The sequence below is a fragment of the Lissotriton vulgaris genome, chromosome 12 (assembly GCF_964263255.1).
Source record: "Lissotriton vulgaris chromosome 12, aLisVul1.2, whole genome shotgun sequence".
Taxonomy (NCBI): domain Eukaryota; kingdom Metazoa; phylum Chordata; class Amphibia; order Caudata; family Salamandridae; genus Lissotriton; species Lissotriton vulgaris.
Genome location: NC_141700.1, coordinates 713,873,533 through 713,886,146, shown reverse-complemented (window position 1 = coordinate 713,886,146; position 12,614 = coordinate 713,873,533). Strand labels below are relative to the sequence as shown.

The 12,614-nt window shown below is 51.2% G+C and overlaps 1 protein-coding gene across 3 annotated transcripts in view; it reads left to right on the top strand.

Moving 5' to 3' along the window:
• Positions 1-12,614, top strand: part of LOC147678093 (hydroperoxide isomerase ALOXE3-like) — a 227,913-nt gene that overhangs the window by 184,546 nt on the left and 30,753 nt on the right. The window lies entirely within an intron of this gene.

Genomic DNA, 12,614 nt, shown 5'->3' with positions numbered 1-12,614 from the left:
AACCAGCGGTGGCTCCTACAAGCAGTTCAAGAAGGAAAAATAAAATGATAACAAGGCAGTGGGATTATAATGATATTTTTCCTACTGCAGTGGCTCAATTTTTTATGTGCTGGCAGAGCTGGGCTCTGTGATGTCAGAGTACTGCAGGGGTAGAAGTGGTGGGCTGGCTTAAGCGTCATACGCAGTGTGCATGCTCTCCAACCAGGCTGCATTACAGCCTGGGTGGAGAACATGCCCCATGTCCCACTGCCTGTCTCAGCACCAAACCACGGTGCTCAGACCAATCACAAAACTGCATTGCAACATTTTGATTGGCTGTGGGGAGCCTGGGAGCCCATGTGCTTCCTGCTGCCAGTCTCGAGATGAAGAAGATGGAAAAGAGACGGCGGCCGGCTGGAGATAAGGAGGACGAAGGAGAAGTGGTTGCTGGCTGGCCAGCCATTGCCAGGTAAATGTGTTTTATCCCCCTCTCCACCCCACCACTCCCGTCCGGTAGCAGCGGCTTCTGTGTAGAACAATGAGTGTCTGCCATATAAAGATGAAGCAGACACCCAAATGAAGAAATGACCAAAGCAAGTTAAATATAAGAAAGTAAAACAGTGAGTAAGTTATTAGGGTATCGATATTAGGACTCCTAGGATGATGAAACTCAAAATAGGAGGTGGAAGGGGAAAGCTTAATAGTGAACCCAAGTAGCTGAATGTGACAGACTAAAGTGAAAAATGGGATAGTACCGCTACTACCTAGAGTTTGGTTTGAGTTGAAGAAGATAAGAATTTCTGATGTTCTCCTAGGGCAACGTGCACCGGTCAGGGGCATTCAATGTAACATAAATGGCTGCAAACCACGATGTGATTGTGTCTCCATGGGCACTATCTGGACCTCTAGACCGAGGTTTCAGTTTTGTCAACCAAGTTTAGCAAATAAAGTTTTGAGAAAATGCAGTTTTGAAGAATAAAATTCATTGACCTATGATTCGTTTCCTTGTAAACGTTTTATTTACTTTTCATGGATATTCATTTCTTCATATTGCAATATTGTCCCATTTTTTCATTCCAATGCATCTCGTTTTACGAGACATGGATTACCACAACACAGCAAAACAACATTTTCCTTGATGAAGGGTTTATAACCCTGTTAGACCTAGGGTATCCTAGACTACATAGGGTAGCCTGGCACAGTAGAGGATACAGCTAAACTCAAGGCGTTGGTTAAGTGCTTACAAGTCCCACTCACAGTAACCCAGTGATTAACCACTAAAATAAAAGACACAACACCAATCTTAGGAAAATACCAGTACCTTTTATAAAAATAATATTCTCTCTTGTTCTTGTTTTAAATAGAAGCAGTACACAATTTAATTTACACAGTTCTCATAGATCTCAAATCACATTCAATACTTTTCCCAGTCAGTACATAAGGATCATAGGTACATCACATTTGAGATAGGTTACTGTCAATTTTCACAAAATGTTTCTTCAAATTATGCTTACAGATGGGAAAACGCACATTTCAGGCTTAAGTTGCCACTTTACACAACCTTGGCGTGTACCTTACCCATCCATATTCAGAGCCCAGCTCAGCCTGTCAGACTTTCACCCCTAGTAGCGCTGTTCTCAGAGCCCACAGCCAGTTATTGGACTACAAGGAAAACAAAGTAAATGAATATGGTTCCCTTTAGTTTATACAAGCTACACCACTCTGGTAGAGGAACTGCCTCTAGGTAATTCACTGCCCGCAGGGGTCTTTGTCAAAGCTCTAAATATTGCTGGCGCTCTCTAGCCCAACTCCTACACGTCTGGTACAAACCCCTGAACCCAGCGTTACGTTCCCCTTCACGCTCCCTCCCTTCATTAACTCTTGCCCACAGTCAGGGAGTACTCAGTCACAGTTTTTCGTGGAATATCTATGAGGAAACGGCACTTCGCAAATGTTGCCTCAGCGTGTTGCTCTCTTTCGGCACAGCCGCCTCCCGTTTCCCCCCTTCCCGGCTTACTTTATTTACGGCTGGAGTTGCTTGTTTCAGTTCTAGCCTTCGGCGCCGCCGGTGGGTGCTTCGTAGGCGGGGACTGACGAGCGTGGGGCCGCCTAGATCTCCGCGGCCTCACCGGCGAGTCGGTTGGTGCTTTCGCGGTTCCGCCGCTGAGGTGGACGGCGCTTTCGCTTCTCCGCTGTGAGGCGTCCGGCACTTCCCCTCTTGGGCTCCGCCTCTTCCGACCGGCGGGGTTGGTCTTCGGGCGCGCCTCCAGTGACGCCGCTGGTTTCCTCACGGCTTCCGGACTCCGCCTCTCCTCCAACGCCGCCTCCCTCCGCCGACACGCAGAACAGCTGGGCACTCCCTTCGCGCTTGAAACAGGCAGACAGCTAGCGCTCTCCACAGGTAGGAACTCCTGCTGATTTCACCACTGGTCACCACAAGCTGCAAAGCTGACGCGTAGGTTGTGACAGGGTTGATCCTTAAACCTCAGGCAATCGGCAGAGCCCTGAGTTACCCACAGCCTTCAGGCCAGTAGCGCAGGTCACTCACAGGGGTCGCTTGGCTGCAGTTAATAGGGGTCTTCACACGCCACGACCCGGTTCACCATCCGGTCATAAAGTCTCTGATCACGCTTTATGGATGACGTGACAGTGGGGTTTGGTCAGATTGAAAGGGGGCACTTCCCAATAACGCGACCGCCGGCCCACAGGTCGATCTGGTCACCTCTGGTGCGCAATCCTCCTTCACAAGTCGCCTCTCTCCTCACTGGTCACTCCTGAGACTACTACAAAATGGCTGCTGGTCACTGGCCTTTTATAGGGTGGCCTGAGACCTGCAGAAGTCACTGGATGCTTCTAGAAAGTTCCTTATGTTAGCCTATGGCCTGTTCTCCAGTAGTGTCCGTTATGACAGTTGGTGGACACCATTTTAGGTTTCTGAATGTCCCTAGATTTTCAAGGGCTTGACTAGGCCTCACAGGTTATGAGGGAAAAATGGCGTCATAGCCAAGGAACACCTAGCCCCCTGACAGCACTGAAAAATCCTGGTGGACATATATAAAAAATAAAAACAGAAACTCTGGGAGGCTAAGGGGGACAAAAATAAATAATGTTGGTTAGAGTATCCCCAGATGCAGACAGGTCTAACACGCGTCCCCCCCAGCTGAAAGTGGGGAGATCTACCCAATCCCTTGGGAGTTCTCATCACTAAGGCGGAAATACCTGGATAGACCGTCTGCATTGGCATGGTCCGATCCAGGCCGGTGTTCCACCCTAAAGTCCATTCCCTGTAGGGAGATGGACCACCTTAGCAACTTGGGATTCTCCCCCTGCATTTGCATCAGCCAACGAAGGGGGCGGTGGTCAGTCTGAACCAGGAAGTGCGAGCCAAACAAGTATGGCCGCAGCTTCTTCAGAGCCCAAACCACCGCAAAGGCTTCTCTCTCAATTGTACTCCATCTCCTTTCCCTGGGGAGTAGTCTCCTAGACAGGAAGACCACGGGTTGATCCAAGCCCTCATCATTTAGCTGCGATAACACTGCCCCAATGCCATGTTCTGACGCATCTGTCTGGACAATGAATTCTCTAGCAAAATCAGGGGCCTTGAGAATGGGAGCGGAACACAATGCTTGTTTCAAGGTCATGAAGGCTCGCTGGCAAGCCTCCGTCCAGACTACCCGTCGGGGTTGTTTCTTGGAAGTAAGTTCAGTGAGGGGTGCCACAATGGTGCCATACCCCTTCACGAAGCGACGGTAGTATCCAGTGAGGCCCAGGAAGGCTCGGACCTCAGTTTGAGTCTTGGGGGGCTCCCAGGCGATGATAGCCTCAATCTTTGCCTGGAGGGGCTGCACCGTCCCTCTGCCCACCAAGTGACCTAGGTACACCACCGACCCCTGTCCGATCTGACACTTGCTGGCCTTGATTGTCAAGCCAGCCTGTTGCAGGGCATGAAGAACAGCTTGCAGGTGCTGCAAATGGTCCTCCCAGCTGCTACTGAAGACAGCAATGTCGTCCAGGTAAGCAGCAGAAAAAGCTTCCATTCTAGAAAGGACCCTGTTCACCAGCCGCTGAAAAGTGGCAGGGGCGTTCTTGAGCCCAAAGGGCATCACACGAAATTGGTAGTGTCCCTGAGGTGTAGAGAAGGCTGACCTTTCCTTCGCCCCCTCGGTAAGGGAAATCTGCCAGTACCCTGAAGTTAGGTCAAAGGTACTTAAGTATTGGGCAGCGCCCAGCCGGTCGATAAGCTCATCCGCCCGTGGGATGGGATGTGCATCAGTCTTAGTTACTGAATTTAAGCCTCGGTAGTCCACACAGAATCTCAATTCAGGTGTGGTGCCTGGTGGGGCAGCTTTTGGTACCAAAACCACCGGGCTAGACCAAGGGCTACCAGAAGGTTCAATCACTCCTAGCTCTAGCATCTTGGCGACTTCACTTTTGATGCTAGCCTTCACCTTGTCCGACAGCCGGTAGATTTTAGACTTCACAGGTGGGCTGTCTCCCGTGTCCACGTCATGGGTACACAGGTGGGTCCTACCCGGGACAAGGGAGAACAGAGAAGAAAATTGCTCCAGGATCTGGCGGCAATCACTCTGCTGTTCAGGAGTCAGGGATGGCGAGAGAATTACTCCCTCCACCGACCCATCCTTTTCTTGGGACGAGAGAAGATCAGGGAGAGGTTCGCTTTCCTCCTCTTCTGCTCCATCGGTCACCATCAGTAAGACAACCTCGGGCCTCTCATGATGTGGCTTGAGGCGATTGGCATGCAGCACCCTGTGGGGCTGCCTCGGGGTCTTAAGATCCACCAGGTAGGTGGACTTACCCTTTTTCTCCAAAACCTCAAAGGGGCCTGTCCAACGGTCCTGGAGGGCATTTAGCTCTCCAGGTTCCATTACCCACACTTTCTGTCCAGGCTCCAGTTCCACTGGGTGAGCGTTGTGGTCATACCACTCCTTCATCACTGCCTGGCTGGCCTCCAAGTTGTCTGAAGCTTGCTTCCACAACTTAGCCATTTGGCTCCGGAAGGCCAGCATGTAGCTCACCACGTCCTGGGGAAGCTTCCTGGGAGTCTGTTCCCATCCGTCTTTCACCAGGCTGAGAGGTCCCCGTACAGGGTGCCCGTACAAAAGTTCGAAGGGGCTGAAGCCCACTCCCTTCTGTGGCACTTCCCTGTAGGAAAACAAGAGACAGGGTAGGAGGACGTCCCATTTCCTCCGCAGGCTCTCAGGTAGACTCCGTATCATACCTTTCAAGGTTTTGTTAAACCTTTCCACAAGACCATTGGTTTGTGGGTGATAAGGAGAGGTAAACCGATAGGTAACGCCGCACTCCTTCCACATAGCCCGCATGTATGCTGAAAGGAAGTTAGTCCCCCTGTCTGACACAACCTCCTTGGGGAAACCCACTCGGGTGAAGATCCCCATCAGGGCCCTTGCCACTGCAGGTGCAGTGATGGTCCTCAGAGGTATTGCCTCTGGGTACCGTGTGGCATGATCCACTAAAACCAGTATGAACCGGTGACCAGCTGAAGTTGGTGGATCCAATGGCCCTACAATGTCGATGCCCACCCTCTCAAAGGGGGTGCTAATGACAGGTAGTGGTTCCAGGGGAGCTTTCAGCTTCACCCCTGTTTTCCCACTGGCTTGGCAAGACACGCACGTCCGACAATATGTATCAGACGCCATTTTCATTCGAGGCCAGTAGAAGTGGGGGACAAGCCGGGCAAAGGTCTTGTCCTGTCCTAGGTGTCCTGCCAATGGTATCTCATGAGCCAGTTCCAACAGAAAGGCTCTAAAGCATTGAGGGACCACCAAGGCCCTGGATGAACCATGTCCAGGTGCCTTGGGCTCACTGTAGAGGAGTCCATCCTCCCAGTAAATCTGGTAGCTCCCTACAATGTTCCCTGCTGCCTGGGCTTTGGCCTGTTGCCGCAGCCCCTCGAGAGTAGGACACTCCTTCTGAGCTTTGCAGAACTCTTCCCGGGAAGGACCTCCCTCCACATGCCATTCAGTAGGGATGGGTAGGTTCTCCAGGGAAGCAACATTCTCCCCTGTGGACTCCAGATCCACCTCCGCAGGTGGCCCGTCTGTCTCACGAGGTGGAGATGTCGAGGCAGGGTCCTCCGGCCTCCTGTCCTTCTCCTCTCTGGCAGCCGGCTGGGCCATTGTTCCAGGCTCCAGCGTAAGTGAACTCCCCCTTCGGGCAGTCGTGGACCTTGTGCTGACACAAGTCCAGTCAGGGGGTCCCAGCATCTCAGAGTGAGCCTGGTACTCCACCTTCCTCCAAGCATTGTGCTCCATATCATTCCCTAACAGGCAGTCAACAGGCACGGCAGGGCTTACGGCAACTCGAAGTGGACCTGCAACCCCTCCCCACTCAAAGGGAACCTCGGCCACAGGGTAGTGGCCCAATCTGCCGTCAGCCATTACGGCGGGATGGAGTACATCTGGGATGACCTGCTCTGGAGACACCAGCTGACTCCTTACCATAGTCATGCTGGCTCCTGTGTCTCTCAGAGCCTCCCCTCTACGGCCGTTGATGGTGACCCACTGCTCATACTTAGTAGTATTAGAGGGCAGTTGGGTCTTTGGAACCATCTCCTTATCTCCCAGGGACACTAAAGTGACACCCGCCCGCTCGCCTCCGTTACCCAAAGGCATCTCCTCCCCGAGCACTACACTAGTTATTCCCGGGGCTTTTCCTCCAGTGGGAGGGGGTGGTCTTTTTGGGCATCTCACATCTCCCTTATAGTGTCCCACACCACCACACTCAAAACAATGAACAACCCTTGGCTGCTGGCTTTGGCCAGGGGTAGGGTTGCGAGGAGGGTTACTCTTAGGGATGAATCCTCTGCCCCTTCCTTGCGAAGTATTTTGTGGCCCTTTTGAGAACTCCCTCTTATTTTCCCCTCCCTCTTTCTTCTGGGGGGCGCCCTGTCCACGCTTCTGGGAATCCCCTCCAGTCCCCTTAGTTGACACCCGGGTACTAACCCAGATGTCCGCCTCCTCAGCAAGCTTCCTGGGGCTGGTCAGCTTGCTGTCCACCAGATGCTGTCGTAGTTCGGGAAGACATTTCTCGAGTAGGTGTTCCTTGAGTATGAGGTCATATAGACCCTCATAGTCCCCTACCTCGCTGCCTCTCACCCAACCCTCCAGGGCCTTCCTGGAGTAATCCAAAAAGTCTACCCAGTTCTGCGTGCCTAGTTTGTGGCTGCCCCGGAACTTTTGCCTATACTTCTCAGGGGTCAACCCAAACTTTCTTAACAGCGCTGACTTCATAGCCGGGTAGTAGGTCTGTTCACTTTGATCTAGGGCCAACAAGGTATCTCTGCCAGTGGGGGGCATGTATTTATATAACCCACCCCCCCAGTGGGCTTCCAAGATCCCATGGGCCCTCAGTGAGACCTCGTAGGCGGCTAGCCATTTTGCAATGTCATCACTGGGTACATAGCATGCCATAATATCTTTTGGTAGGTAAGGTCTGGGTTCTCTGATGTTGGTCTGGGTATCGCTGCCACCATTCTCTGATTTGGGGGTTCTTAGGTTTAGGGCTTGTAAATCCATCTCTTTGATGGTCCGCTCATGCGCCAACCTCTTGTCCTCCCTTTCCATGTCCATCCTGGCTAGTTCTATTCTCATCCTCCTCTCCTCCCTCCTATCCTCTAACTCAGCGTCGGTCAATCCCCTCTCCGAGACACTACTGCCCACTCTGGAAGGTGTCCTAGGACCTGTTAAAAGGTTCCCCCCTCCCGCCTGGTACAGTGTTGCGGTCTCCAGGACAGTGTCCCTGTCACTTCCCTCAGGATCTATTTCCTCCCCGGAATGAGCCTCCACCCATGCCCGGATACTGGTCAGCAGCTCAACTTTCCTGGCGCCTTTCTTAAAAAACACCCCCTGCTGCTGACACCATTCCTTTAGTTGGGTCACGGTATAATTTTCCAGCTCTTCCACATTTATCTCCATTTCTATTTAGAGTATAAACTTTTACACAGGAGACCTGGGGTCAACCTCCACCCACCACCAGTAGTTAATTTAGAAAAAGCAAAATTTAGATTAGGAGAGCCGCAGGGAGAAAACTCCAGGTGGGGTCCTGTGGTAGGCACTGCGTTACTCCTAAGTGAGTGTAAGCACAAATCCGTAATCCCACCGCTGAAACACCAATTATGTTAGACCTAGGATATCCTAGACTACATAGGGTAGCCTGGCACAGTAGAGGATACAGCTAAACTCAAGGCGTTGGTTAAGTGCTTACAAGTCCCACTCACAGTAACCCAGTGATTAACCACTAAAATAAAAGACACAACACCAATCTTAGGAAAATACCAGTACCTTTTATAAAAATAATATTCTCTCTTGTTCTTGTTTTAAATAGAAGCAGTACACAATTTAATTTACACAGTTCTCATAGATCTCAAATCACATTCAATACTTTTCCCAGTCAGTACATAAGGATCATAGGTACATCACATTTGAGATAGGTTACTGTCAATTTTCACAAAATGTTTCTTCAAATTATGCTTACAGATGGGAAAACGCACATTTCAGGCTTAAGTTGCCACTTTACACAACCTTGGCGTGTACCTTACCCATCCATATTCAGAGCCCAGCTCAGCCTGTCAGACTTTCACCCCTAGTAGCGCTGTTCTCAGAGCCCACAGCCAGTTATTGGACTACAAGGAAAACAAAGTAAATTAATATGGTTCCCTTTAGTTTATACAAGCTACACCACTCTGGTAGAGGAACTGCCTCTAGGTAATTCACTGCCCGCAGGGGTCTTTGTCAAAGCTCTAAATATTGCTGGCGCTCTCTAGCCCAACTCCTACACGTCTGGTACAAACCCCTGAACCCAGCGTTACGTTCCCCTTCACGCTCCCTCCCTTCATTAACTCTTGCCCACAGTCAGGGAGTACTCAGTCACAGTTTTTCGTGGAATATCTATGAGGAAACGGCACTTCGCAAATGTTGCCTCAGCGTGTTGCTCTCTTTCGGCACAGCCGCCTCCCGTTTCCCCCCTTCCCGGCTTACTTTATTTACGGCTGGAGTTGCTTGTTTCAGTTCTAGCCTTCGGCGCCGCCGGTGGGTGCTTCGTAGGCGGGGACTGACGAGCGTGGGGCCGCCTGGATCTCCGCGGCCTCACCGGCGAGTCGGTTGGTGCTTTCGCGGTTCCGCCGCTGAGGTGGACGGCGCTTTCGCTTCTCCGCTGTGAGGCGTCCGGCACTTCCCCTCTTGGGCTCCGCCTCTTCCGACCGGCGGGGTTGGTCTTCGGGCGCGCCTCCAGTGACGCCGCTGGTTTCCTCACGGCTTCCGGACTCCGCCTCTCCTCCAACGCCGCCTCCCTCCGCCGACACGCAGAACAGCTGGGCACTCCCTTCGCGCTTGAAACAGGCAGACAGCTAGCGCTCTCCACAGGTAGGAACTCCTGCTGATTTCACCACTGGTCACCACAAGCTGCAAAGCTGACGCGTAGGTTGTGACAGGGTTGATCCTTAAACCTCAGGCAATCGGCAGAGCCCTGAGTTACCCACAGCCTTCAGGCCAGTAGCGCAGGTCACTCACAGGGGTCGCTTGGCTGCAGTTAATAGGGGTCTTCACACGCCACGACCCGGTTCACCATCCGGTCATAAAGTCTCTGATCACGCTTTATGGATGACGTGACAGTGGGGTTTGGTCAGATTGAAAGGGGGAACTTCCCAATAACGCGACCGCCGGCCCACAGGTCGATCTGGTCACCTCTGGTGCGCAATCCTCCTTCACAAGTCGCCTCTCTCCTCACTGGTCACTCCTGAGACTACTACAAAATGGCTGCTGGTCACTGGCCTTTTATAGGGTGGCCTGAGACCTGCAGAATTTGGAATTTGGAATTTGGAGTGGTATTTATAAAGCGCAAGCGGTCGCTCCGGAAGGAGTATCATGGCGCTATAGGTCCTGATTCCAATCATAGAGGGGATGGGGGAGGCTAAATGGCAGCTTTGGACCAATCGTCAGGGAGCGTGAAGATCCAAGTTTTGAGCAGCTTCCGGAATGGTTTCTCAGATGTTTGATGCCTGAGATGCCTTGGCATACTATTCCAGGCTTTTATGGCTAAGTTGCTTAAAGTTTTGCCGCCTTTGGATTTCAGATTGAATTTAGACAAGGTCATGAGGTTGTCTTGTGCAGATCTTAGGGATCGGCACGGAGTGTAATGGGGGAAACGTTTGGTTAAGTAGGAAGGGCCGGTTTTGTTGAAGGCTCGAAAGGCTACAATGAGAATTTTAAAGAGGATTCTCTTGTGTAGGGGGAGCCAGTGCAGGGACTTAAGGGCTGCGGAGATGGAGGATTTTCGTGGAAGTTTCAGGACAAGCCGGGCGGCAGTGTGCAAGACACTTTGCAATTTGGCGAGGGTCGATTTTTTGGTCCCTGCCATGAGTCCGTTGCAGTAGTCAACTCGGGACAGAATGAGGGCTACCGCTACCGTTTTTCTCGCTTCGAGCGGGAGGAAGTCAAAGAATTTCCTTAATGACTTTATTATGCCGAAGCATTTACCTGCCGTATTCGAAGCGTGGAGGTCGAAGGATAGCTCGGAGTCGAAGAGGACACCGAGGTTCCTAGCTGATGAGACGGTTTGGGGAGGGGCGGCAGAGTTGTCCGGCCACCACAGGGCAGGGCAGAAGGATGCATTTTTTCCAATGGGAAGAATCTCGGTTTTGTTCGAGTTGCAGCGCAAGTGATTGGTGTCCATCCATTGGAAGACTGCTGTAAGACAGTGTTTCAGGTTGAGCTCAGCCGTGTTGGTATTTTCATCAAGGGGGATGATCAGCTGAGTATCGTCGGCATAAGAAGTGACAGTTATGCCGAACGATTCTATGAGGGTAAGGAGAGGGATGAGATAGATATTGAAGAGGAGGGGACTTAGGATGGAACCTCGGGGGACGCCGCAGAACACCTTTTTCTCCTTGGATTGATAGGGGCCAAGTGAGACGGTCTGGAACCTGTCACCGAGGAAAGAACTGATCCAAGATAGGGCAGAGTTGGAAATGCCGATGTCTGAGAGTCTCCTGATCAGGATAGAATGGGAAATAGTGTCGAAAGCTGCCGTGAGGTCGAGAAGGATCAAGATAGCCTTCTTCCTTTGATCTTGAAGGGTTTTGATTGTGTCGGTCAGCTCGATCAGGGCCGTCTCAGTGGAATGTTTCGGCCGGAAACCGGATTGTTGGGGGTGAAGTAAATTATTTGAGTCCAGAAAGGTCTTGAGCTCCTTGTGGACCAACTGTTCCGTTATTTTACCTAGTGCAGGTAGGAGGGTGATCGGACGAAGGTTGGTCAGGTCGGAGGGGGGTTTATTCGACTTTTTCAAGAGCGGCTTGACCACCCCTTGTTTCCAAGAGCATGGTACTGAACCGGATGAGAGAGATTGATTGATTATGGTGTTGATGGAAGGGTTAATTTCGTCGATGATGAGGTGGAGAATCCTAGGTGGACAGGGGTCAGAGGGAGAGCCAGATTTGCAAGCAAGGATCGCGTCTCTGGTCTGGGACAAGGTGACCGGAGTAAAGCTTTTGAAACTATTTGTAGGCTGGTTGAAATGGTCCGGGTCCCATGGTAAGGGAACTGGGGGTGGAGGAGGGAAATTTTTGTGGATGAGAGTGATTTTGTCATCAAAGTAGTCCGAAATTTTGTCACAGAATTCTTGGGATGGGGGGATTTCCGGTTGAAGAGCTTTGGGTTTGGTAAAGGATTTAACTATAGAAAAAAGGGTTTTTTGCCTTTGGCTAGCATTATTAATAGCATTAACGTAGTAGATTTTTTTTGCTGTTTTGATGGATGCAAGGTAGGTTTTCCTCTGTAGGATGTAGTTCCTGCGATCGCTGTTTTCGTAGGTACTACGCCATCTCCTCTCAGCTTTTCTGCAAAGAAGATGGGCGGCGGTTAGGTCCGGCGTTTACCAAGGGGCCATGAGTTTAACTGTTTTCGTGGCCTTGTCCCGTTTGTGGGGAGGGCAGCGAGTCGAAAATTCGTGAGTGAGCCAGTTGTTGAGACCTATAGCGTCTCTATCTATATCGCCCGAGGGAGAAGGGGCATTAGATGGGGAAAGGGGGTGAAGAGTGAGGTTTTTCTGGACAGTATTCCAGTTGATGGAACGGGCGGGCTGGCGTAAACGTTTATTGCCAGTAGGGATAACGCCGCTAGAAATATGAAAGGGGATTAGACAATGATCAGTCCAGATTTGAGGTATAGGGGATAGGGAGGAGAGGGACGGGAGGTTAGAACAGATACCGTCCAAGGTGTGACCTAGGGAGTGTGTGGGAAGCTTGACGCTTTGTTGAAGGTTAAAGACGTCCAACGACTGTAGAAAATTTCTGGAGTGCGGGTCTGCTATGGATTCGAGATGTATATTGAAGTCTCCAAGGAGGGTAAAGTGTGGATAGCGAAGGAGGAAACTACCAAGAGCGTCGTCTAGCGAGTCTAGGAATTTAGTGGCATTTCCAGGTGGACGATAGATGAGGCCACCGGTAAAGGAGAGCGTTTTGCTAAGGTTTATGCAGAATCCTAAGCCTTCTGCGTCGGTGAGGGGATCGAGGCTGAAGGTGTGACAGTTAAAGGTGTTCCTGACAATAACTGCGACCCCACCTCCTCTACCCTTCTGTCTATCTTGTCTATGGAAGG